Source organism: Bombus affinis, chromosome 12 (genome assembly GCF_024516045.1).
Source record: "Bombus affinis isolate iyBomAffi1 chromosome 12, iyBomAffi1.2, whole genome shotgun sequence".
Lineage (NCBI taxonomy): Eukaryota > Metazoa > Arthropoda > Insecta > Hymenoptera > Apidae > Bombus > Bombus affinis.
This window is the reverse complement of record NC_066355.1, coordinates 7,952,431-7,975,932: the sequence shown is the minus strand read 5'-3', so window position 1 is coordinate 7,975,932 and position 23,502 is coordinate 7,952,431. Positions and strand designations below refer to the sequence as shown.

The 23,502-nt window shown below is 45.8% G+C and overlaps 1 protein-coding gene across 15 annotated transcripts in view; it reads left to right on the top strand.

Annotated features, from left to right (window-relative positions):
* The window catches only part of LOC126922562 (transcription factor Sox-2), a 359,193-nt gene that overhangs the window by 120,034 nt on the left and 215,657 nt on the right, over nucleotides 1-23,502 (top strand). For 14 of the 15 annotated variants that reach the window (XR_007712835.1, XR_007712832.1, XR_007712829.1 and 11 more), the window contains one exon: nucleotides 17,633-17,684. The exons of the other annotated variant lie outside the window; for it this stretch is intronic. The gene's annotated coding sequence lies outside the window, so the exon portion shown is untranslated. The remainder of the gene's footprint in view (nucleotides 1-17,632; nucleotides 17,685-23,502) is intronic. 15 annotated transcript variants of the gene reach the window in all.

Genomic DNA, 23,502 nt, shown 5'->3' with positions numbered 1-23,502 from the left:
TGGATAGATTCCTAAATGCGTGAACATTCTCGGTGATGTGTTTGCGTTAAAGTCTATGTAGAAGCTTGAAATGTTAAAGTTTCGAAGCTAGCGACGCATTTCAGTCGTCTACGCGAGGTTTAAGCTTCTTTTTTAAACGAAGGACAAAAAGCGACTGGAAGTTGTCTCTCTTTGCGAAGTAGAGAAAGAGAGAACGTGTGAAATTTTCACAATGAAAGCTTACGACTGTCAGAGTTGGCAACTTGTTCGCGGGATAATGTCTGTTCCAGTGGCACGCGTTGTTGCAATCGCGTATCTGACACGCGGTGAAATCAATGTAACATTCATGCGAGCCCGGGCGTAGATTCCGGTCGTGATATTCACACCGCTGCGCTGCTGCGAATTGTATCCTATAAACATCGTGAAAGTTCACACGACGCGTTCCTCTGAGCGTAACGCTCTCGCATCTTTCTTTGCGCTAACCGCTGTCAAAGCGGTTTTACGAAGTTTACCAAGATTTTTTCCGCCATTGAGAAGAACTAAATTTTAATTAAAAGTGTTATGAAGAAGACTTTTCTTTAGAGGTGTCTCTCCCACCCTCTCTCTTCCTCCCTTCTACGAATAGATTCGTCCTCTCCCCTCCGGGAATCTGGATCGCGAGCGAGCGAGCGAGCGAGCGAATATCCCAACGAACGAAGTCGTAAAGTTCTCGTTACACGTCATTGTTGTAGAAAGGTTGAATAAGGTGCGAATGAGAGAAGCGATGTCGGCGGGTGGTGCTCGTAATCTTCAGAAATCTCCAGCTGCCCGTCGACATCTTCATCAACGGCTGCCATGAGGATATCGTCACGTCGGTCGATCTTACTTTGATTCTAGATCGCGCGCTTCTCGCACAGATCCGTGCCACCCTCTCTCCTTCTTCTTCTTTCACAAAAATACACTGAGATTTTCTGATAATCTTCCTTTGTCCCGTGCCAGGGAGCAGATCTTTCCCCTGCCACCTTCTTCGCAGGAAATAGGAACGTCTTCGGGACCCTTTCGCTCTGGCTCCCTCTCGCATCGTCATCATCTCGTACAGCGATTAGGTTGATCGAGGAAACGATTGCGTCAATTTTTGTCCATATATTCACGAAATTACTGTTTGTTTTCCTCTTCCTGACTAAATCACCAGGTTAGCTCATACACGAGGCAGCTTCCTTGAGAGTGAATTTCAGATAATGGAACGTACCACTCGTTGGCGCGAGTAATTTAGAAAATTTCAACAGGAAGCTTCCGTAAGAGAATTTTTTATGCTACAACTTTCTTCTAAAAAACATCACTCTCCTTATATTATAAAAACTTTGCCCTTTTTGTATTTGTAACAAAAAAACTGATACGATAACTCGACTATTTACCTAGGAAATTATACATGTACCTAGATCTAGAGATTCTTTCTTCAAGAAGCTGCTCAATCATGTACTATCTGTATCCTAGATCTATCATTGTCCTAAACATCGGAGAGTGAAGAAGCATTGTAAAGGAAAAATTAAAGTTTTGTCGAATCTCTGGGCGAGTTTTCAACTTTCTTCGTCCGACAATCGTAAGTAACTTGCAGTTAGGAACCGTGGCGACGTATCTCTCTATGTACAGTTAAGCTTCTCACATCTATGCGGTCGCGAAGCAGTCGCTATTCGTGGCTTGGTCGATACGAGAAGGAGAGTCTCTCCTCTCCTCTCTAGGATCACGGTATCCCTTGCCCTCGTTCTCGGTCCCTCTCGCGGGAACCCCTGCCAGGGACCGACAATAGGCCGCAGTAGTTCTCATTTGATTAATAACCCGCCCACAATGAGCACTCCCAGTGACTCTCAGTTGATTAACGATCGCCACACAGCATCACAATGCCGATGATGGCCGTTGCGCGATCCAGCGTGTTCCGCGGATCGGTGATTCACTCCGTTAGAGGAGCCTCGATCCGAGGGGATTGATCGTGGATCACGAGCAATCTGCCTCGCAGAGGAGTCGAACCTGGATCGTGATCAGTCTGCATGGAACGTTGATCCGCGCGGTAAAAATTATCTTCTCTCTATCGTTTGGTGGCTGCAGATACGCTATAATGCAACGGAGTATAACAGATCCCGGAACAGTACGAAGGTTTGAAACGCTGACTAATCGTAGTTGAAAATCCACGTGTAATCTTTGACACCCAGTAAATCTGCTTATAATAAACTACTATCGACTGGAAGTCTTGTTTTGTCTGCTACGTACGTTATCATTAGATCGTGGATATTTCTGCGAATTTACATTTTCGTGAAAACGATGCGGGTAGTAGAAGCTAGAGTTATTACGTGTTATGACAAGCACAGTATTGTGAATGTTTTATATATTTTCGCGTATTGCACGTATTCGTGCAATTTTCTTACAAATGTGCAAGAATGTACAGCCTGGTCGTTATAGTCGGTATGCAACGTTAAACTTGGTCGTTTTAAACTTTGATTAGTTTTGTACTTTTTTGGAGATTGGACATTCTCTGTTATTTCTTTTTATTCTAATAATTTGTCACAACTAACGAAGATTGAATTAATTGATTTTTTGTCCATTGTTACATTTCAACGTACTAAAACTCGTTAACACAAAGCTCGCCATTATTTCATCTTCCTAAGGATCTAAGCCACTAAATTTATATTTCGCTCGTATATATTGATCCAAGATTTGTCACGACCATCCATGTACAAGCGAGGACGCGTGTTTGAAATTCGCGTTGTCCAAGGGTCAACCGCATACGCATATAACATTTTTCGAGGCAGCCACGAAGTTACATCGACGCTGGAGTCCGGTTTCCACACACGTATCCTTTATTTTCGATCGGTAACAGCCGATCCCCTTAGACGTTAAACGAGACGCACCTGATGCTTTCGCGCTTTATTGCCGCGTGCTATACAGGTAGCCGGAACTCGTTCGCAGCATATTAAATTATACGACCGTTTTTAACTGCTTAATATTTCGCCCATACCGGATAGGCAGATTATTTCTATTCGCTCACCCTTACACGCTTCGACTAGGGAAACTTTCTATTGGCATTCAAAGAAATATTAATCTCTGCCAGTGTATCTACCAAAAGCCTCGAAACGGAGACTCGATCGTTTGCGATTTGCCTAATGCTTCGCGGCGAATGTCATTTTCTTTTCTCGAATGGAAGAAACAAATAGAGATGTGTTGTCTACCGGAAACTGGGTTGCTTCTGCAGGGATTTACGTAAAAGGCTTGGCGTAACTCGGCGCACGAAGAAACAGGTAGCATTGTAGAGTGAATCGCGCGTGAATTGGATCGATGCTCGGTCAGATTTCCAACGAAGATCGAGCGTGGAAAGGAAAGTAGGTGTCTCGTGAGCGAGCTTTTTCAAAGGTTGGTCCGTGCAGTGTCGCGTCGAAGGGAGAGAAGAAGCCCCTTCCCCTTGGAACTCTGAGCTAAGATGGCCGCTCTGGGAGCGTATCCTATGTCGTGGGAACGTTTTTACCAACTGGAGCACGACGGGCCCTGGCGAGGGCTCGCAGGAATCCGAGCAGGTAGTCTCACGTGCACGGCTACCTACAGCTTGTGAGAAAAATCGTTTCGGCTGGATTTGCGATGGCGGCTCCTCCTTCCTGGGATTTGGTCCAGGAATACTTCCCGCGTCGCATCCTCACGACGGGAAATTCACACCGTCGTCCTGGACATTCTTAGAAACGAATTCTTACGTCTCCCTGGAAATCTTCGAGTTTATTCTTTCCTATATACGATACATGATATTTTCTTGCGAATCTCTTCTTTTGTACAGGACGTTCCATAAACTTGGTACCAAATATCGTCAAAACTGGCGGAAAAAGTTTTAATAAACATGGTTCTTAACGAAGTAGGGAAAAGCGTTGGCATTTTATTTTTCCTCTGTCAGTGTAGTAGCGATTTTTTTATTATAGTTGGCTAGATCAGGTCGTTCCTTAAAAGTTTCTAAAAAGTAGTGGCATAGATTTTTGAAATTTATCTTGTTTCTCGTATTCCAATGCTTACGTACGAGTGTGTATCTGTTTAATCACGTTTCACTCGTATCATCGAAGAGGCGTCACGCTGGAAATTTACTTTCCATTCGGTCCAACGTTTCCTTTCTTTTTGCCGCGAACAAAACGCGTTCGCGCGAACGAATTAACAAAGTCGATAAAACTTGAATGTCAAAGCGACGGAGGGTGGCCTCCCTCGGGAAGCGAAACTGCTTCGCGGCAGGGAAATTAAATGATCTACCTGTTCGGTTCGGCAACGAGCGAGTGCCAGCGTATTCGCGAGCAAAGGTTGAAATCGCATGCGCGCAGCGTCCTCGCGGGACGAAACAAGCGCGAGCCATTTATCCGGTTGCGAACATCCTGCGGTCGATCCGTCGCTGAAAGAATAGAAAGGAATCGTTAAGGGTTGGAGGAGTCGCGAGGAATTGTGTTTCGGCGATTCGATCAATTCCCTGGAGCTGGCGCAGGTATTCGCGATATTCGAATCGAGAACGAGGATCGCGCGTTGCTTCGAATGGCACAATAAATCGGTTTCACGCGGCTGTACAATGGCCGCGACAATTAGCAGCGCCCGACACTAATTTGAACTAATTAATGCCGGGGATATACGGGCATGGAGAAAAAGTTTGCAGGTGCGGAACGGACAATGCTCGCGTATCGGTGAATCATCGATGATACGCTCGTTATTAATAAAATGACGGCACGACTCGGTGGATCGGTTTAATAACGTCTAATTAAGGGTGAGCTGATAATTATCGTTTCGCGGATCTCGGCGTTTCCAGATTCGTGCAACAGTGGCTCTTTTCTTTCTCTGGGTAGGATCGCGTCCGCCATCGTGCAGATCGATAGTTTTTTTTTTTCGTGTTCCTGCAGCCTTTCGGTTATTCTATATATTCGTTTCGATTGACAAAAATACACGCGTGGTAACCACGATCGGAGTTACGAATCGCCGCGCCACGTTGGGCAAAACGGCGTCGAAATGATTAGGACGGTCGAGCAGAGTCGGCGCGCAGCATTGAAATATTTGCTGGAAATTGATTATCGTGGTTGCCGAATGCCACGATATGGAGATGACTAGACGAATCGGTTTTACTCGTACAATCGCGTTAATAAATACCGCAGAGACCAATCCGCGCTAATTAATGCAGATCCGCGAGCGCAGATTATGGAGAATTTGCGTTATTTGACGTTGGACCATAACATCAATGCAGTTCGTTTCATCCACGCGATAAAGAATCTCGGATTATTGCGATGTATATGTGTGCGTTAACATAGCAAGCTAATGCTATTATCGTTTAGACTCGCAATTATTGTTTCGGCGTGTCACGTTTCTATTCATTTCTTTCTTTCATTTCGAATATTTCGCCATTTTATATAATGGTACAGGCAATCTCCATACTGCGCATATTTCCAAACTAGCGTTGTACAAGACTAAGTTCGAGAAACCAACGGAATAGCTCTTTTTTCTTTCTCTTCTTTCTTTACCAACTATAACAAAATGAATAATACAACGAACATATTTGTCAGGGAATGAAAACATACACGCGTATAGCCCAAAAACTGAATATAACCATAATTTTGGTAATGTGAAATCGATTCATAACGTACTGAATCCCAAAACTGTTGCCCTGTAGAAAATGGGACATGTGATTGTCGCGTTGGTCCCCTGTAATCTTCAAATATGAACAAGAGCCATTTTAATTATTATCCGCTCTGAAGATATCGAATTAAGAAAAAATAAAACTGTACAAGTATAGATCGTTGTATGAAGCGATGGAAACTGAAGAAACGGCGGGTATTCGACGAGCCTGGCAACAGACACACAGAGGAGCAATCATAGAGAGGAAAGCAGCCGTGTATAGAGACTGGTCTGTCTACTGGAGGCGGAAAATCTCGGCGATCGCGGCGGCTTCCGGCGGCGAAGCGGAGGGAAGAGCGAAAGAGACGAGATGGAAAAAGAGAAGAGCCAGAAGAAGTGGTAGACGAAATGTAAATCCACCGCTGCTGTTGCCGCGCCACGAATCCAGAGGAGCAAACGGGGGAGACCGGTGGGAGTGGAACGATGCTTAAATTTCCGATATTTTAACCGGCGGCCGCAACTTACTCGTGCAACAAGTCCTTTCTCCTCGGTTGCCTCTGAAAGCCTGGCTAAGTAATTTCGGTTACGCCATCCGACTCGCGGCTTCCGCGCCACCACAGACGGTTTTCCACCCCCTCGCGACTTTGCTCCCTTTCCTACGTTTTATCCCTTCTTTCCGTGACTCAACCTTGTTCGTTTGTCTATTCGCCTAACCTGTATACCCTATCGATTGCTCCCTCTTATTACAATCTTCTGGTAGCTTAAATTGTTCATTAACTCGTCTTACCATGATCTACAATTTCTTTCAAATTACATTTGTGTCGGGCAATCTTGGTCAATCAAACGAGTCGATCGATTTCACGCGATCTTTAAATAGCTCTATTTTTCTTTTGACTTCCTCCGGTCGTCAAAGACTACGTTTATGTAAGGCAACTACTTGGTTGACCGACTGAGTCGATCGATTTCGTGCCTTTCAACCAACACGTTTATATATCAAGGTTCCGTTGTCCGACATTTTATTGTCCAACATGGGGCTAGTATGGTGCTTAAGTATCTCGTCTAGAGTCCAATTTAATTTCGGTATTTCGGTAATTATACTCTCACAGTCATTCGTCCACTGTTTGTACGATTAATTACAGTTGAAACTACCAGGCTGTTCAGCCAAAAATAGGCTAATGGGAAACGTTTTGTTAAACGATCAGAAAATGGACCCATCGCGATCTCTTTCTGATTACGATACGTATCGCGTATCTACGCAGCTGTCACACATTCCGAGATAAGCATTCCTTTTATTACATGCGCGTTCCGTTCTACAAATCTCTCCGAAATCGTTCTACATCGGATTTAAACAATAATTCTATCTCGGTGCCGTGGAGTGTTGAAAACCAGAAAGAAATTTTCCTAACAAATTTCATTTCGCTCTCCATCCAACCGCTTCTTCCACAGAAACGTTCGAGGAAATTCCAGCAGCGAGTGCCTTGCTCGTGCAGACGCGATTGCGCGGCGACATGGGGTTGGTTGGTCCAACTTGTTCCCGAAACTCGGATTAACCGTCGAGAAGTGGAAGTTCGCGGCGGTAGTTCCCCGCAAAGTTCTCCTTCGCGATTCTCCTTCGGCTGTGTTCCTCTGCTCTCGAGTTCCACGTGGTGGCGCGCGCGCGCGCGTGCTCTCGCCAGCGCTCAGCCTCAGTACGCGAAAAGGGAACAGATGTAGTGGCAGCTCGGTGTTTAGGGATAATTGCGATTGGTCGAGAGGGCAGAACTCGGGACGCTGCCACGCCATGTGTCTACCAAACTACTTGAAAGTTTGCAGCGGCACGACGTGGCCGACGAGAGCCTCCTGCTAATAGCGGTCTCTAGAACGGACCACGGTTCAACCGACACACGCGTGCGCGCGTTTTACGCGTCACGGATCGCGTTCCACGCGAACTTGCTTATTGGATGCGAGAACGCAACGGGCTATGCGAAAGCCGGGCTGAGTTGGACGCGACTCATTTACGACATTTTACGAGATTGATGCTCCGAGATTTCTCTTGGAGAAGTTCGCCATTTTTCGTTTACATTACCCACTCATTTACGTCCTTGTCGCAGTTCGATCCGTTTTAGTTTGACGCGAGCGCGAATTTGATACAGGTGGAACGAACGAATGATACAGTGGCTGCAAGAAGTATCTGCACGTTGCTTTATCTTTCAATGAAGCATATTTTTTTATCCAATTCTACGTTTCATTTTAATTGTATGAGAAATTTCGTATATGTATTTAGACATTATTTAATACTAATATTAATAAATGTACTATGATATATTTTGGGCTGTGCACAAAGTTTCTTCTTTTAATTTTGTAATAATTGAACAAGACGCAGCATATAGGATTAGATAAAATAATATATTCGATATAATAATATATTGTTTCCTTATAAAACGAAAGAAACTTTTACCACAACCTAATACCATAGCGTGCGAGTATTTTTTGTAGTTTTTCTACGTGGAACGAAATAATGGCGCTTTAATAGAACATGAATATTATATATTTTATACGTCTCTCAAAGCGACCACGCCAGATCCATGGATAAGTTTATGTCGCGTTTAAGGATATGGAACGCGCGAGGTATAGAATTTTCGAAAAATGAGCCAGTGGAACTGGAGAAATTTCAAGGTGGCGAGGGATTTGTGTCAGCGTACGAACGCATTCAGAGATTCAGCCGCGAAATTGAGATAATTAAGATTCCTCTGGTTGCCAGGGCACCTCGTCGAAATCTGCATGATTACGCTCGGTGGCACAGGTGGCGGAAAAAATGTTCCGTGCCAGGCTGAAAGTGAATACGGTGGCCGGGGCCGGCAATTTATTTCGCTAATGCAGCCGTGACGAATCCATTCGGCGACGCGAGGCTACTAAGAACGAAGAAAGACGCGCCCAACAGTGGCGAAACGAGAGAAAGAGAAAAGCGCAAGGTATCTCTCCTCTCGGCGCCAACAAAATGCATTTCGCGGGCTGTTCGTCGGTCTAGCTTCTGCTTTGGAAACGTATCTCGTATCTCGTGATCACAGAGAATTAACAGAGCCAGCTTGGAGGCTCGTTTTCAACGTTGAACGTCGTAGAATCACCCTTTCCCGGTATATTCTATATCCTTTTCGACCTAGAAATCTTCTACGGTTGATTTAGCATCCATTTTATTCCTCTCTTTCCCCGTAATCGTAAGCTTCAGCTACTTTTTCAATCGATGTAGTGTATTTTCACAGTAATTTCCCTATTCTGTGTTCCTTTTGTTTTTGGTCGAACTAGGTGAGGAATTTAATGAAAAACTTTTCAACGAAGGGTGAAGGGACTTTCGATAATGACGGGCTGGCTGAACAAATTTCGAGCGTATTTAAATTTAAAGTAAAAGTGTTTGAGTTTATTCACTGGACTAAATTCAGTATAAGCATGTATAAACTACAGCATTTAATTAGATTTTTCTCATTTGTATTGGAACTTTGACTGTATCCTCGATTATTAAGTTATCCTGTACCTTTTTTGACCTAGAAATCATCTATGATCGATTTAGTATTCATTTTGTCCAACCCTTTTCGTAATCGTAAGTTTGAACTATATTTCCGATCGTGCATTTGCAATAATTTTCCTATTCTGTTGCTTTTGTTTCTGGTCGAGCTATGTGAGGAATTTAATGAAAAACTATTTAACGAAGGGTGGACGTAACGACCGAATACTTGAAGAATAAACTTGGAAGATATTTAAATTTAAACCAAACGTTGCTGAATTTATTCTCTGATAATCGGATCTAATACAAACGCTGTATAAACTACTGCGCTTAATTAGATTTTTCCGATTCGAATTGGAACTCTGACCGTGTATGCTCGATCATTTCGTCACTTCGTTTCTTCGCGATTCGTTTTATTGCCAAGAACAAACAAGAAAGATTCGAACGACTGAAAGTCACAGAGGCGACAACCGTATCGGCCAGCAGAGTAAAAATATCACGAGCCACGGGCAATTATTTAAAGTAGCGGGGAAAATTGCGTTTCCTGTAGAGTCAATGAATGTTCGATGACGATGGAGATCCAGCGAAACAGGTCAATGCACCGATCCTGAAGCCGGTAACGGCGAGAGCAAACGTTTGCCGTTACCCAATCAAGCCAGCATAATGCCGGTCTCGTATACGCGCGGCCAAACAGCCTACGGGGGTTTCACGATACACCATATGTACCAACACACCCTCGTGTTTGGCCGCGCCATTGGAACCCCCGGTAGCCGCGATTCGAGTTCTCGAGGAACGGGCTCGAAGCTGACGGGATCGACCACCACCTGGTTGCGCAGGTTCGTTCTCTACACATATACACACACGCGCGCACTCACACACACAAGCACGCGTACGTACGTTGGAAGTTGCGCGCGGGCCATGCACACCAGCAACGCCAATATTTTGCTAAGGTTATGTTTGCTGGCCGGCTGATGTACTGGCACAGATTGGATTTGAAGTTTATAGGGCGGAAATTCTTTAGGGAGAGCCAGCCTCCCCCGAGGTTTCAGAAGGTAAACGCGAGCACAGGCCCGCGCGACCAAATTCTTCGGAAAGCTGCTCGTTCTCGGCCGAGGGCGTGCTAGTTAAAAATTCATCGCGCTAAGTAATTCTCTTTGCTTTGCTCTTGTGCCGTTGATGACGTACAGAGAGTAGGGGTAGGTTCGAGGAGTTTCGAAAGAATGTCACCGCGGCAGGAGGGGGTGGGAATGTGAGCGGAGTGAGTCTGTGCAAATTCAGTGTTTCATGGAAGTATAACTAAAGAAACGAGATGCCAAATCGTTTTATTCTGTCGCGTGTTATCGCAGATATTTTGTTCTGGTTATCTTGTACGTTTGTGTAAAAGGCGATTAATTGTTTGTCAGTACGATCTCGAATATGGTGTACTTTCTCTCGAATCGTAATGGCTGATACGCATGTAAGAATCGAAAACTTTTGGTGCTTTTGTAACTATGAGACGCGATGTAACTTAGGAATCGTTCACAAGCAATGGCGATTTATGAAACAAATTGCTCAACCATGGGGCCGTTTTTTTTTTCAAATAGAACCTTCTATAGAATTTGAAGCTAAGCAAGTACAAATACGATTTATTTCTAACAAAACTGACACATCGGATAGGAAGAACGGAGACGCATAACTAAAAAGTTGTTATATTTACGCGATCGAGAATTCGAGCGACGGGTTAATTCGTCTCGACAGAAAGTCAGATCTGCTCGACCTAAATGTGCCAGTGGTTTAAACAACCTTTGTCCTTATCTGCAGTGTCTAGTCAAATTCGCGCGTACCATGTGATACACGAAATTTCGAGATCTATATAGAAACACACAGTCCAATAAATAAGCGAGAAGGGACAGAGATAACGGCGTGAGTCGACTTAACGACGACGATTACGCGATGCCATTAACGGCTTCCAGACGAGAGCCGGGTTCCATCGTCCAAGAGGGCCGACAGGTACCATTATTTCATAATCACGCGGCTGCCGTCATTAGACACGTATTCCTGACAAATGACAAGTGAGGACTAACGAACAGAGCAGCCTCTTCTTTACCGAAAGTTACACCTTCGATCTACCACGATCGTGTAGGGGTCACGCATCGCCCGTGGTCGCATTAAACATCCTACCGAGACGTTTTCACGGCTCGAGAGGATCCGAGAGGTTGTGTCGCGATCATAGTCCTCCGTCGCGGTGAGAAGAAGGGAACGATAGGCGAGCCAGAGAGAGAAAGAGAGAGAGAGAGAGAGAGAGAGTTATTGATGATGCACGAACACGGACATCGCCGGATACCGGCTAGTAACGTAAGTCCCGTTTCATCCATCAAGCTAAGGACTCGGCTTAATATCCCCGGCGAACGAGAACGTGGCTCTGCATTTCTAATTCCTCGTCTCTGCGTCTCTGCTCCGTGAACCTCGTCGCTTTTCCTTTTCCTTCTCCTTTTTTCGACGTTCACACTTCCTACGTATCTTTGCATCGACGATGTTAATTTATTGGAATATCTTGAATCGATAAGATTCTTCGAGAAGTACATTCCGTTCTTCATAGCGCAACGAGTATAGCGTATTTGAAGACAGACTACTCTACGAGACTTCTAGTAGAGCGGTACTCTACGAGGATTTGCCCACTTGGTATTCAATTTTACTCGCAGGTAACGAGAAGTCTTAATAAACGATAAATAAAATGAACGAGCATAATATACGAATTTCTTGCTAGAAACATTATATAAGTCGTACAAACGAATTATATTTTCATTTTAATCGACGACGTATCTCCATTTTGCTTCACTTTGGTTTACAAACGAAGTGAAATTCGTATTAATATCGTGTTTGGTTAAAATCCTTTCAGATATCGCTGTTAGAATATAAAATGCAAATTTCTGACCGATACAACCAGCTTGACTATTCTGCGCGTAGTTCAGGTTTAAATTTGTTCCAGTTTGAAGCTAGATCGAAGAGGAGATCAAATTTGACATTTGATAATTTCTTTGTTCATCGATAGGGCAAAGTGTCGGGAACAAAATGACAGATACAAAAGGAGCTAGAAGGAAAAGTCGGAAACAAAGGGGCTGGATTGTCCGAGCGAGGAGAGGACAGGCAGAGTCGGCGCGAGTTCCTCCCGCGAAATGATTTGGAGTACGAGACCGATGCACGCGGCACCGCGGTATAATTACTGGTCGTATGTATCAGACACGCAATCAAGAATGAATTATCGCGGAACCACGCCTCCTGCCAGCGCTCAACCGGGCACAACAATGCCGACGCATCACGAGCAGCGACCCGACTGTCGATGATGTGTGCTAATAGTCCCCCGTGGCTTTCGCCCACAGTATCCAGATCCCGTGACACGATTTTTTCCGCTCCTAGCCCGCGGCCATTCACTCTTCCTCGTCTCGTCGCCGCGAGATGAAAACGCGTTTACGAAGCCTCTCTAGCCTGTACGTATGGTAGAATATCTCAAACGCAATTATCTCGTATTTCGAGATACTCCTGTATCGAGTCGTTCGAGAAGTTCGTAGCTTTTTGGAAATTCCTCGTATATTCCATAGGAAATTTCAATAAGATTGGGAAAGGTTAGTCTGTTCTAGATTTTATCAAATAATAAAGTTGGAAGAAATTCTGTTCCTATTTAATCTTCTAAGTGATCGGTAGAATTATGAAAAGTTTGATAGCAAAAGTCTAATACCGAGCGAGATAATGGCCACTGATTTATAGACTTGCTTAATTTTATTTAATTTTCTAAGTGGCAAAAATGGGAATCCTTTTTTTTTTTTAATAAGAAAATATGTAAAACGTATGAAATGTTCAGTGCACCGGGAAGCGATATTGATTTCGATTAATTTCAGGGGATGAGAGGATCCGATGGAGAGGAGTCGGGTGTAACCATAAAAATAGAACGATATTTAATTCGACATGCCGGATACGTTGTAATTGCGTATTTCGTCGTGCCTCGGGGCAATTAATTAATTGTTTAATCAGCTTTCAAAATTGTTTAATTCGCTCGCCATAATTTCATTTAATATTCATAATTTGATTTATTATGGATATTCCGTGATAAATTCGCTTGAATTTTATGTGGCAAAACAATTTCTACACGAAGCATCGCTTACAGAATCCAATTTGTTTACCATTTCTCAGCATATTCCACAATTACGTTTAATCTACAGATTCTTAATTCAATCAAATGACATAAAATCTAATCGTATCATCCCCGCGATAATTCGAGCGACTTCGTTGTTAGTGCAACGTGTTAAACTTTCGAAAGAAAGGATTTTCTTTTTCCTCTCTCTTCGCTATCGTGGCATAAGAAACCACCAAAGGTGCTCCTGAGAGCTCGTAAAAGAAAGTACACGCGTTCCATGCCAGCTAAGATTTCGTACCGCCGAATCCACCAACTCGTAGAATCTCCAGCTTTTTCCCCCATCATCTGGAACGTTGCCGGATGACCCAGGCCAGTCTGGACCCATAAAACCCGAAATAACTCTTGGTCCGAACCTCCTCCTCTGCCACCCTGTTCGGACAATATCAGGCCAGGGGTGGGAGGGGCGGGAATCGCGCACAGGAAAGGAAGACGGAGGGTGGGTACGTAATAAATTCGCAATTTCCTTATTACGGGTAATGCCCCGGTCGGTGGGTGAGCTCGCATAAATATCCCTGGTTCCGGTGATCCTGTGACTTCCGGTCAGCCGCAATGACTTACGCTAGTCGAAGGGTAGATCGGGGGGGAGGGTTGTAGCAGCAGCTAGCCAACGAACCAGCCAACCATCCCCGCGCAGAGAAAAGCGGGTGGACGGGGGTGTAGGTTTCGAGCGGGTTCGCAAAAGAGGGCGATGTTCGCGATGGAATTTGTCCCCGACGGTTCCGCCCTCGGATGACCACTGATAAATTTACTAGATTCTCCTTTCTGTTCTCTTTTTACCGTCGTGCCTGTTACATCCCTTTTTCTCGTCCGCCCTTCGTTCTGCTTTTTCCTTCGTTTCTGCGTACACTCGTTCTACTGGCAGCTGATTTTTCATTTTTCTTCTTCGATGTGTGTGATACGAAGCTGGATAATCAGTGTCCCTGTATTCGATAGCTGACGAAAGTATTTGAATACTCGTGGGACTCTCTTAGAAATACCTTGTACGTGTTGTACGATACATTTTGAAATTTCCTTCATTACGATGAAAAATCGCTATCTATTATAATTTGAAAGCTATGTATGTCCACTTTTGTCAATTTCAATCATTCGACGGGGCATTTATAGAAATTTTCGTGAATATGTGTATTTGAAACAGTGTGGGACGATTTGTAATTTCACTGGCACCGTAATGAGGCCCGACTATCACGATCATATCGGTAAAATGTGAAACAAACTCGAAAATCTACCTACTTAGAGAGAAGTTACGAGATATTTAGCGCAAATGTTCAAATACTTGCACGAGCCACTGTATCTTGGATCAGAGTTGAAAGAAATTTTTGAAACGTGCATCTACGGTAGAGGTTTGAAAATTCGTGGAAAACGGTCTTCGACTTTCGCGTTTAGGTGGTGGGGTCGTTTGGCATCGGTTTTGTTTGTCCCATCGTTTCGACGATTCGCCTCGTGGACGACAGAAGTTGGGAAAAGCGGGGGAAAACGCGAGAAGCCTGCAACCTGGCGTTCCTCTCCCCGCATCGTCAAACCCCTCGTCGTTGCGCAAACAGAGGAGAAACTTTTCCATATGAGAAATTGTGCTCTACCGGCTTTGCGAAAATTTTGGACCGTTCCTCTTTTCGTCTTCCTCTCTTCTCCCACCCTTTTTTCTCTCTCGATACGCTTCGAGACGCGGAGTTTAATTCGTCGAGTAGCTTTGATCCTCGCGTCGTCGTCACGGGCAGGCAATAACCTTAATTGCTTTCTTCCGTGCGCTTTATTTTTCACGGCGCATTAAAACTTCCCCCGGTGATCAAACGTCGAAAAATCATCTCGGAACTATTTCACGTCGTCGTCTTATCGATAATTAATCTGTTGAGTGGGTAGTTTCTCGACGCGGAACATCGATTACCAGACCGTAACCAGGACTCTAAATCAATAATTTACACTCTGTTTGCCATAAACTTTGCCAAACGAGCCGCGAGATAAATCTCGTTTCCCCGATTAACAAGTAGATCGGTCGCGTTATTTTCAAAGCTGGCTACGTAACAAGTATCCCAAAGCCGTCGTAAAATTTCACCTCGAACGCGGTGTCCGAACTGTGCACCCCCCGTTAAATTACCCCTCGTTGTGCTCCCAACAGTTTCCATAAAACACCGGGCATATATTTATCCACGGTATCTCTCCCCAAGGTACGATCGTTCCGACAATCTGTTTCGTTTATCGCAGCCACCCCTACCCCTCTCCCCCCGCCTTCGTCTCTCCCAGTAGACTCAGCCACCCTCTCCTTCATCCAGAATCGTCCGGAACTCGCCTCCGCCACGCCTAAACATCCGAGTCGAGATGATTTTTCGTCGTCTCTTTTCTCTTTTTGCGGAATTTCGCCCTCTTAAACCGACCCTTTCCACCGTCAAAGCGATGGTAGGTTGGAGACACCGAGACCAGGGAGAGAGGGTGAAAAAAAATGGGTGTCACGCTCCAATAAAACAAGCAATATCGCGATGTCCCGGGGCCAAAGAGGTCCCGGGTTATCCTACGGGGGGTCCTGACTCCCGGTGCGCGTCCCAAGGTATATTGCTCCCGGATCATCGCGCCTGCATCGCATTACGGGGATGATATCACCCTTTTCCACACGTACGAACGGACACGCACGCGCCGACTTATATTCTTCTCTGCACAATGCGGAATCGCCGGAACGACGCGGGATAGGACCGAGTATGAGAAACGTGCGGACTGTCTGCGAATTTCCGCGAACACCGCGTGAACCGTTTTGGGGGAGGGGGCGAGCAGCAAGGAATCGGTATATTGCGAGCTTAATATAATTCCTTTGTACCGACTCTTTCGCTTGCGATTCTTCCGGCACCGTCGAAAGGAATCGCAGCAGGTTACGGGATTTTACTGGAATATCGTACCATTTTCCGTAAGGATGGAGGCGTAATTATGAAAATTCAGAAGGTAATTATGTCTGTACTTGCGGATGGTTGGGGAAAAATGTTATAGACTAGTATTGTTCCCCTTAATTAAGATTTTCTGTCTGCCACGTCAAAGCTGAGCAAGATCCATGTATTTGCTATTTCTGTCTTTCTTCGTTCGGTTTAAAATATACAATCTTTGTTTCATAATACACCTGTAGTACATAACTTTACTTGAAACATAAAATCGCGGTAAATTCGAATCGCTCTTAATTCTACTTTATTAATTTTCCTGCTGCATTTGCGATTTCGCAGTTAGAAATTTCATAGTATTGTATTTGTCGAGATAAGGATATGAAATCATGAAACCTAATCTGTGAAATATTGTGGTCTTTAGCTTAATAAAAATTAAATTAATCGTTTCGTCGTGAGACGAGAGAAACTTTTGTGACAACCTAATGCGTATGCTCTTTATGCATAGAAAGCTTCGAACGAAGAAACAATCCTTAAACGCTTTATCAATTTCCTAATGATTTTTCGGGTTCGTCTAAATTCCCGTAAATGTTCCGATACTCAAAGCCGACGTTCTACTGTACATGCACAACTTCAACACTTAGCGATGGTAAGACTACAAAAGAAGGGAATCCATAGAACAGTACCAGCGGCTGGTGAATTTTCGGGCACGGCGGTTTAATCAATCTAATGAATCTTTTCAGTTAGAGAGGAGCCGATTTGGGTGGGAGGTAGGATTAGAGTACGAACGAGCCGCGCGTTTCATTAAAGGACGCTCGCGTGCAATCGATTCATGCACGTCTCGCGGAGCGATAAATGCCCTCGACACAGAAGGACAATCGCTCCGACGTGCCGCAGCCATTGATACCTTTAGGGGGGTGGCTGGCAGGAAGGAAGAAAGAGAGACAGCGATGCGAGCCCAGCTATCGGGATAAAGGCCCGATCACGCGTGTAACGCGCGGATTATTAATCGCAGAATAATTTGACGCCCCGACGACAGAGGCGGTGACGTGCCCCCTGCCAGCTCTCACCCCCTGCCGCCGTTCTTCATCCACTACGTGCAACCACCTCCACAGCCACCTCCGTTCCGTGGCGACGCGGAACGTCGGGCCCAGTTATTGGCTTCGCAGATTTGCGCTAATGTGTCTTCCGATAGTTCATAACGCTCGGTGCTTGGGAATCTGGGGAGATGATTCGACCCCTCTGTCTCTTTCGCTCTCCGATCGCGAGTTCGTGGTTCACGGGACCGTGAACTCGTAAACCGGTGCTCCTCTGAGTGGAAAACGCACAGGAAACGCATAGAAGGGAGGGCGGGCGAGGGAGGTTGAAGAAGTTCCGAGAAAGAAGGTTAGTTACTCGGTTGTTCGCTGAAAGTTTTCGGATCATGAGTAATTCTCGCGATGGAGATTTTTTTTTTTTTTTTTTTTGTAAGAGAGGAATAGCGAGGTTGGAGTGGATTTGTTGAGTTCCAGTTTCAAAGTTTCGCTCGGGATTAATTCCTGCTTATTCTTTTTGTTGCAGCAACGGCGACACGATCCGACGCTGTCGGCGAAAGGCATCCGCCAGCGGAGCTGTACGTAACGTTTTATTTTGGCTTTATACGGTGTCTCTCGGCGTCTTGTGCCTTTGCCATCTTCTGTAGAACGTGTACAACTTACTGATGGGCGATCGATCTCGGTTTCTTCGCGCCTCTCGCTTCGCGAACTTCCGCCAGAACAATGCGTACATGTTCCTCGGAGACTGTGTTAACTGTCGCGATTCCATAACAAGAAACTACAGAAACAGCATGTAAATATAAAGATACGAAAGGAGAAAGATTAAAAAGATTAGTCGATCTAAGTCTACCTTTCGGATCTTCGCGGTCGATGAGAAGATGAAAATCGTGAAAGTCGCGCTCACCTGCCGAAAATACTCCGGAGCATCGTGAAACTTTAACGCGACGTAGAGATACGATTTCGCTAAAATTATATGAAAAACGCGATAAAAAGAATAAGGAAAAAAAAAGAGGAACTCGCTGGCAACCCGATCCATAATCCCGACGGAAGCCACGAGCGAAGGTGAGGAGCGTGGAGGCCAAGGAAAAAGCAAGGGAGGCTAAAGGGTAAGCAAGCGAGCCAATGTTTAATGGAGGCTTCCCGTCGGCCCCTTGCCGCTTCTTCTTCTTTCGCCGCGTCTTCGCGGCGATGTCGGTGGCAGTCGAGGTTGCCGGTGGAGGCGGTGGACACGTCATTTATCTTTCACCCTTCCTCCTGCTGGAGCACGTTCTCCACCTCTCACCTCCTACCTCCGTCCACTGCTACTCTTGGTGGCGCCATCTTGGCAACTCCCACTCTCCTTTTCTCCTCTGCTGCTCTCTCTGCCCTTCTCGGTTCTCCGCTGTTCGGCCTCGTACGCTCTCCTGCTTCTCCGTGTCCCCATTTGCCTCCTTGTCTCGCCTCCAACTCCCTAACGTGGAACAACGTCTGACTTTCTCGCTCGTTCCTTCGTTCCTCCTCGGCCTTCTCTTTGTTTCTCTCATTTTCCGCCTCCATTCTCTCCGTCTCGTCCCCTCGGACCGCCTCACGGCCCCCCTCGCTCCTCCAGCCACGGCCAAGAACCGTTTTCCCCTGCGTCTTAAGCTGCGTGCCTGGAATAGTTGGCAATTATTCGGCACAACCCGCGATCCCCTTTTCTCCGTTCTTGCTCGCGTCTCTCTGTCTTTGTTTCCGCCTTTTCTACGTAGCTCCTTTCCAGCGTCGACATCAACGTCCGAAAGATAGATGGAGCAGGATCGTAGAGGTGGTAGCGCGCGATGAATATTTATCGATAGCTGCCGCGTTTCCATCCGCGTTTCCAGCCGTCGATGATATCGAGCTGCGATAAGCACACCCAAAGACAAAACAGTTTTCATGATCGACGAATGGGGAAAATAACTCTAACGTGTCTCGACCATGCTGACAGCTCGACGAAATTTTTATAATCCTATTCAATCAGTTCGTGTACGAAACGTTTCGAAATTTCATCGATGATCTTTGAGTAGGCATAGTCGAGACACTGGAACGTTCTTCAAGAACGCGTCTCTAGCCTGAAACTCGCAGCGCAAAATTCTTCGCGAAGATTCTCTTCGAACAGAATTGTCAGAGACGCGATGAAAAGAATTCAAAATTTTCCAACTATATATCTCCGATGGAAATCTTTCGCGCGGCTTTTCATTCGCTATCTTCCTCTTAATAGACTCTCGACCATCTAATTCGGGTGCAACTGAAATCGCCTAAATTGCCACGCGAAACCCATCGAATCGGTTGAGCCAGTACGCCACTCGAAAAAATGGTCCTTTGGGTCGCGGAATTTCCAAAGCGATAACGAACCTTTGGCACACGGTATCGAAACCCGGAGTTCGTTAAAATCCCCGGCGGTAGGCGGTGACGAGCGGCTCGGGGAGTGCAATTACACGACGTCCTTTTTTAATCGGGCCAGGACACGGGGTTACCGTTAATTACGGGCGTGCGGGCACAGGACGATGCGAATTTCGAATTACCCGTGGATAGGCTTTGTTCGCCGCTTTGCCATTGTGCCCGTGCCGCCCCCCTTCTGTCCACCGGTGTCCGCCCCCGCGCGCTGCCCCCGATGGCTTTAAAACCATCCGCTACTGGTAAACGCGTCGCAAACGAACTTTCGGCCACCATTGTCGACCGCCTGGATGCGTCGCGGGATTTTAATCGCGGCTGCGCGCCGAAATTTCCCGCTCGTGGCTCCGTGAAAACGCGCCCGCTGCCGCCACCGCCGCCGCCGCCGCCGCCGCCGCTCTCTGATCGATGCGCCCGCTGATGCGTGGATCCGAACGCGTCGCTTTGATACTCGAAACAGAGGCCTGCGTCGCCCGCCATGCGATCATTTTTAATTGCGAATCATCGATGCGATGGCAGGCCGTATTTTTGGAGCAGAATCTATATATCGCGTGTTCGTCGATCGCGCAATATATTTTCATTCACTCGCCGTGATCTTGGAATCAATTTTCGTATGTCGAGCCTGTTCGTGTTTAAACAAGGAAGAACAATTTTAGCAGGCACCTTGAGAAAGATTTTGATATAAAATCGTAGTGGAAAATTATATCTATTAACAAGGACTGTTTAGCGTTTTTCTGAAATTTTTTAACGTTAGGAAGATATGACTCTCGAGTCGAAAATGACTCAGAGTATGACAATGTTAGTTGATTAGATGACCGATTAGAAGATAGGAGAATTATTTTGCAGTTTCAATGGCAGAGATTTCATATCACAGCTTCGCGATATGATTTGACACCTGGCTACGTTTGTTATCCCGAGTTTTAATCCGTACACTACTTAATTAATTTCGCCAATTCTTTTAGATTAGTTTCTAACTTCAAAGGAAACAAATTCCTTCGATGTTTAAGTTGCAAATTTTCTACATTTCTCGAATACCAATCGCGTTTCCGAATAGTGAAATTTACCAAAGGTGGAGCCGATCGATTAAATTTTCGAGAAGCTCGTACATCGTTGTCCATCCTCACACACTGAACGAGAATAAATTTAAACAGCAAGTAGGTTACAATCGAATTGTTCAGCGAACTTGAACTGCGTGTTTTATTGTGAAAGTTGAAGTGGCATTGTTCAATCGAACTAGTTTATCAACAACCAGTTGCTCGATCAAAACTGCCATCGAACGTGCAACTTGTTTACGCTAAAATCTTATTTATTCCTGAATTTCTCTGCTTCGTGTTGACCGAGAAATAAAAATGTTCTCTCTGAAAGAGAAGTTGTGCGTGGCTGAGGATCGCAAAAGCCGGTTTTCTCGCGAAAAATAAATCGCCTCCGTTCGCGACGAGGCGGTTGGATCACGAGTTTCCACAGGTTTCGCTGGGTATTCGGTAGTCCAGGCACGTAGCCCAGGGCCCTCTCGTGGAATATTAGCTGGTAGTTGGTTCGAGCCCACATTGGGTCGAGCTCGCGAACGACAGACGTGCATACCGTATTAAGCCCCCAGGGACTTTGCTGCCGCGTTACCAAACACCGACACACTCCACGTGTGTCCGCCGTGTCGGCCAGCTTCAACACGCGCGTACGGAAGCGCACACTAACGGCCGCGAAAGTGTCTGCGCTGCCGCGTATATCGGCGCACAGTGTGCAAATACTCCGGTATTCATGAATCCCCGGTACTCGCCCACGGGAAATGCACGCTCGACCACCGCGAGATCGACTCTTACCCGGGTGCCACCCCCGCGAAACATAACCTTGGTCCGCTGGACGCTACGGCGACGTGAATTCGTCCCTCGAAATAAATACCAGTCTCTTTCGTTGGTAGATCAACGTTTTGACTAGGTATTGTTGGTCATCACATATATCACACACATACACAGAAATTTGTATTTTTATGCCAAATTTACGTATTTATTACATTAGAATACGATTCTCTGTTGCCGGTAGACTACAAACCGGATGGTTTTCATTGGATATTGTGCATCTACGAGACTCCGTGAGCCGAATATTTCTTGTTTTACGTTATTTTACGCGAAACAAAATGTGTACACTAAAATGCGATTTATTATCGTTAGCGAGTCAATGTTTGGACTAGGTTCGCTGAGCTATGCATGTTTCATGTATTGGATATTATGCGGTTCTTTATATTAAATCTCTATTTTACGCTAAGTTACGTATTCATTGTAATAAATTCGATTGCCTGTAGTTGGTAGATCCATGTTTCAAATACAATTAGGCAACGCAATAGTTTAGCGAACATCGTGAGATTCCATCTACTAAAGTTTTATTTTACTGAACATTAATTTATATTTATTTTAATGTAGCTTATTTGGTGCGTGTTTCGTTTATTTTCCTACGAGATTCGAAGTAGTCGGATCCAAACCGAACCGTTCGGAATTCTCGGGAACGCGATTCTCCACGATGTTGTTAGATCGATCGGCTTGACGACAAGATTTTGAAACGCAGTTGCAGCTAGGAACCGGACTCAAAGGGTGGCGATGCGATTCTCCCCAGCGCGAATTAACGAAATGCTTTTCACGCGAGAGGCTCGGTTACAGAATGAAAGGCGAAACTCGTCGTTGTCACGGATAGGAATCGGCGTCGAAGAGGATAGGGGGGGGAGCAGGGCGGGGGTTGCAGGGGGCGAAGGTTTCCGCGGCGAAGCGTCGACGATCCAGGTCGACGAGTGGCAATTAGGCAAATGAATAATTTCCACTGAATTAAGCCAGACTCGCTCGACGAAAAAGGCGATAATGCGAAAAGCGACGTAAATAGAAAGAGGAGAAAACGGGACGAAGAGGTGAAACGTGGAGACGAAAGAGATGGAGCTGTGGGGGCGGGACGTGGGACGAAGGGAGAAACAGAGAGACGTTGGAAGGGCAAAGGGACGGGGGGGATAGAGTGAAAAGTGGCGGAACTAGCGAGGAGAGAATCGTACGAGATGAAGGGTGAGAAGAGGTTGAGCGCACGTGCATCCACCCTTCACACGTGTACAATTTTCAGCTGTGTACAATTTTAGCTGTATACACGGCGAGGTTACACTGTTCTTCGGTATCCAGCGTGGATAAATGTGTCCTCCTACCTTCGACCTACCTTTTCGCGTGCACGGTTACTCGACGGCGCGCGCCGCCGTTCGCGGGAAAAGGGAGAAAGGAAGAAAGAAGGCAACGGCGCAATCAAACGTCAATCCCAAGCGAGTAATTTTCAAGTAATTTGTTTCCACGACGCTGGAAAAATGTTTCGTTTTGCGTCGTTTTGCCGGCACGTTCTCGCGCCTTACTTTCAATCGCAGTCGCGTTGCTGTTGCAGCCTTCTCTCTCTTTCTCTCCCTTCCGTTCCTTCTCTGCGAGGACATTCTAAGAAATAATTACGGAAACGGGGTTCGCTCGGACGGAAATTTCATCGTTTCCAGCAGCCAGCAGGGAAGAATGAAACACGCCAGCAGAAACTAACGTTGAAACGAGAATCGCGTTCGATTTAACGTCTTGATAATTAAACATCCGGAAGAAACGTATTTTCGTTGAAAACAATCGGTGAAAACTGCGTCCTTTCCTCTGTACCGTTACGACGTTTTCTTTCGTTGAAAGGTACTAACGGGAGAGATCGCAACAGGAAATATGTAAAGCAAAGCAGCAACGATTTGCTCCTTCCATCCCTTTTTTCAGGCACGAATGTCTCCATGTATCTCGACATCCCTTGCAGAGCCTATGACTTACATCCAGCCTGGATTTACGCGCGATATATTTGTTTTAAAGTCCCGGATTCTCGTGCTCCGTATCCGTTCCCGCCCCATTGCCTGGTTTGTCGTCTTTTTCGCCGTTCCCTCCGACTACTCGTGCCCGTCGTCTCATGTATTTATGAGGGCGGGAGGGCAGAAACGTAGGGAACGTGTGCGGGAGTTATGGCCCGAATAAG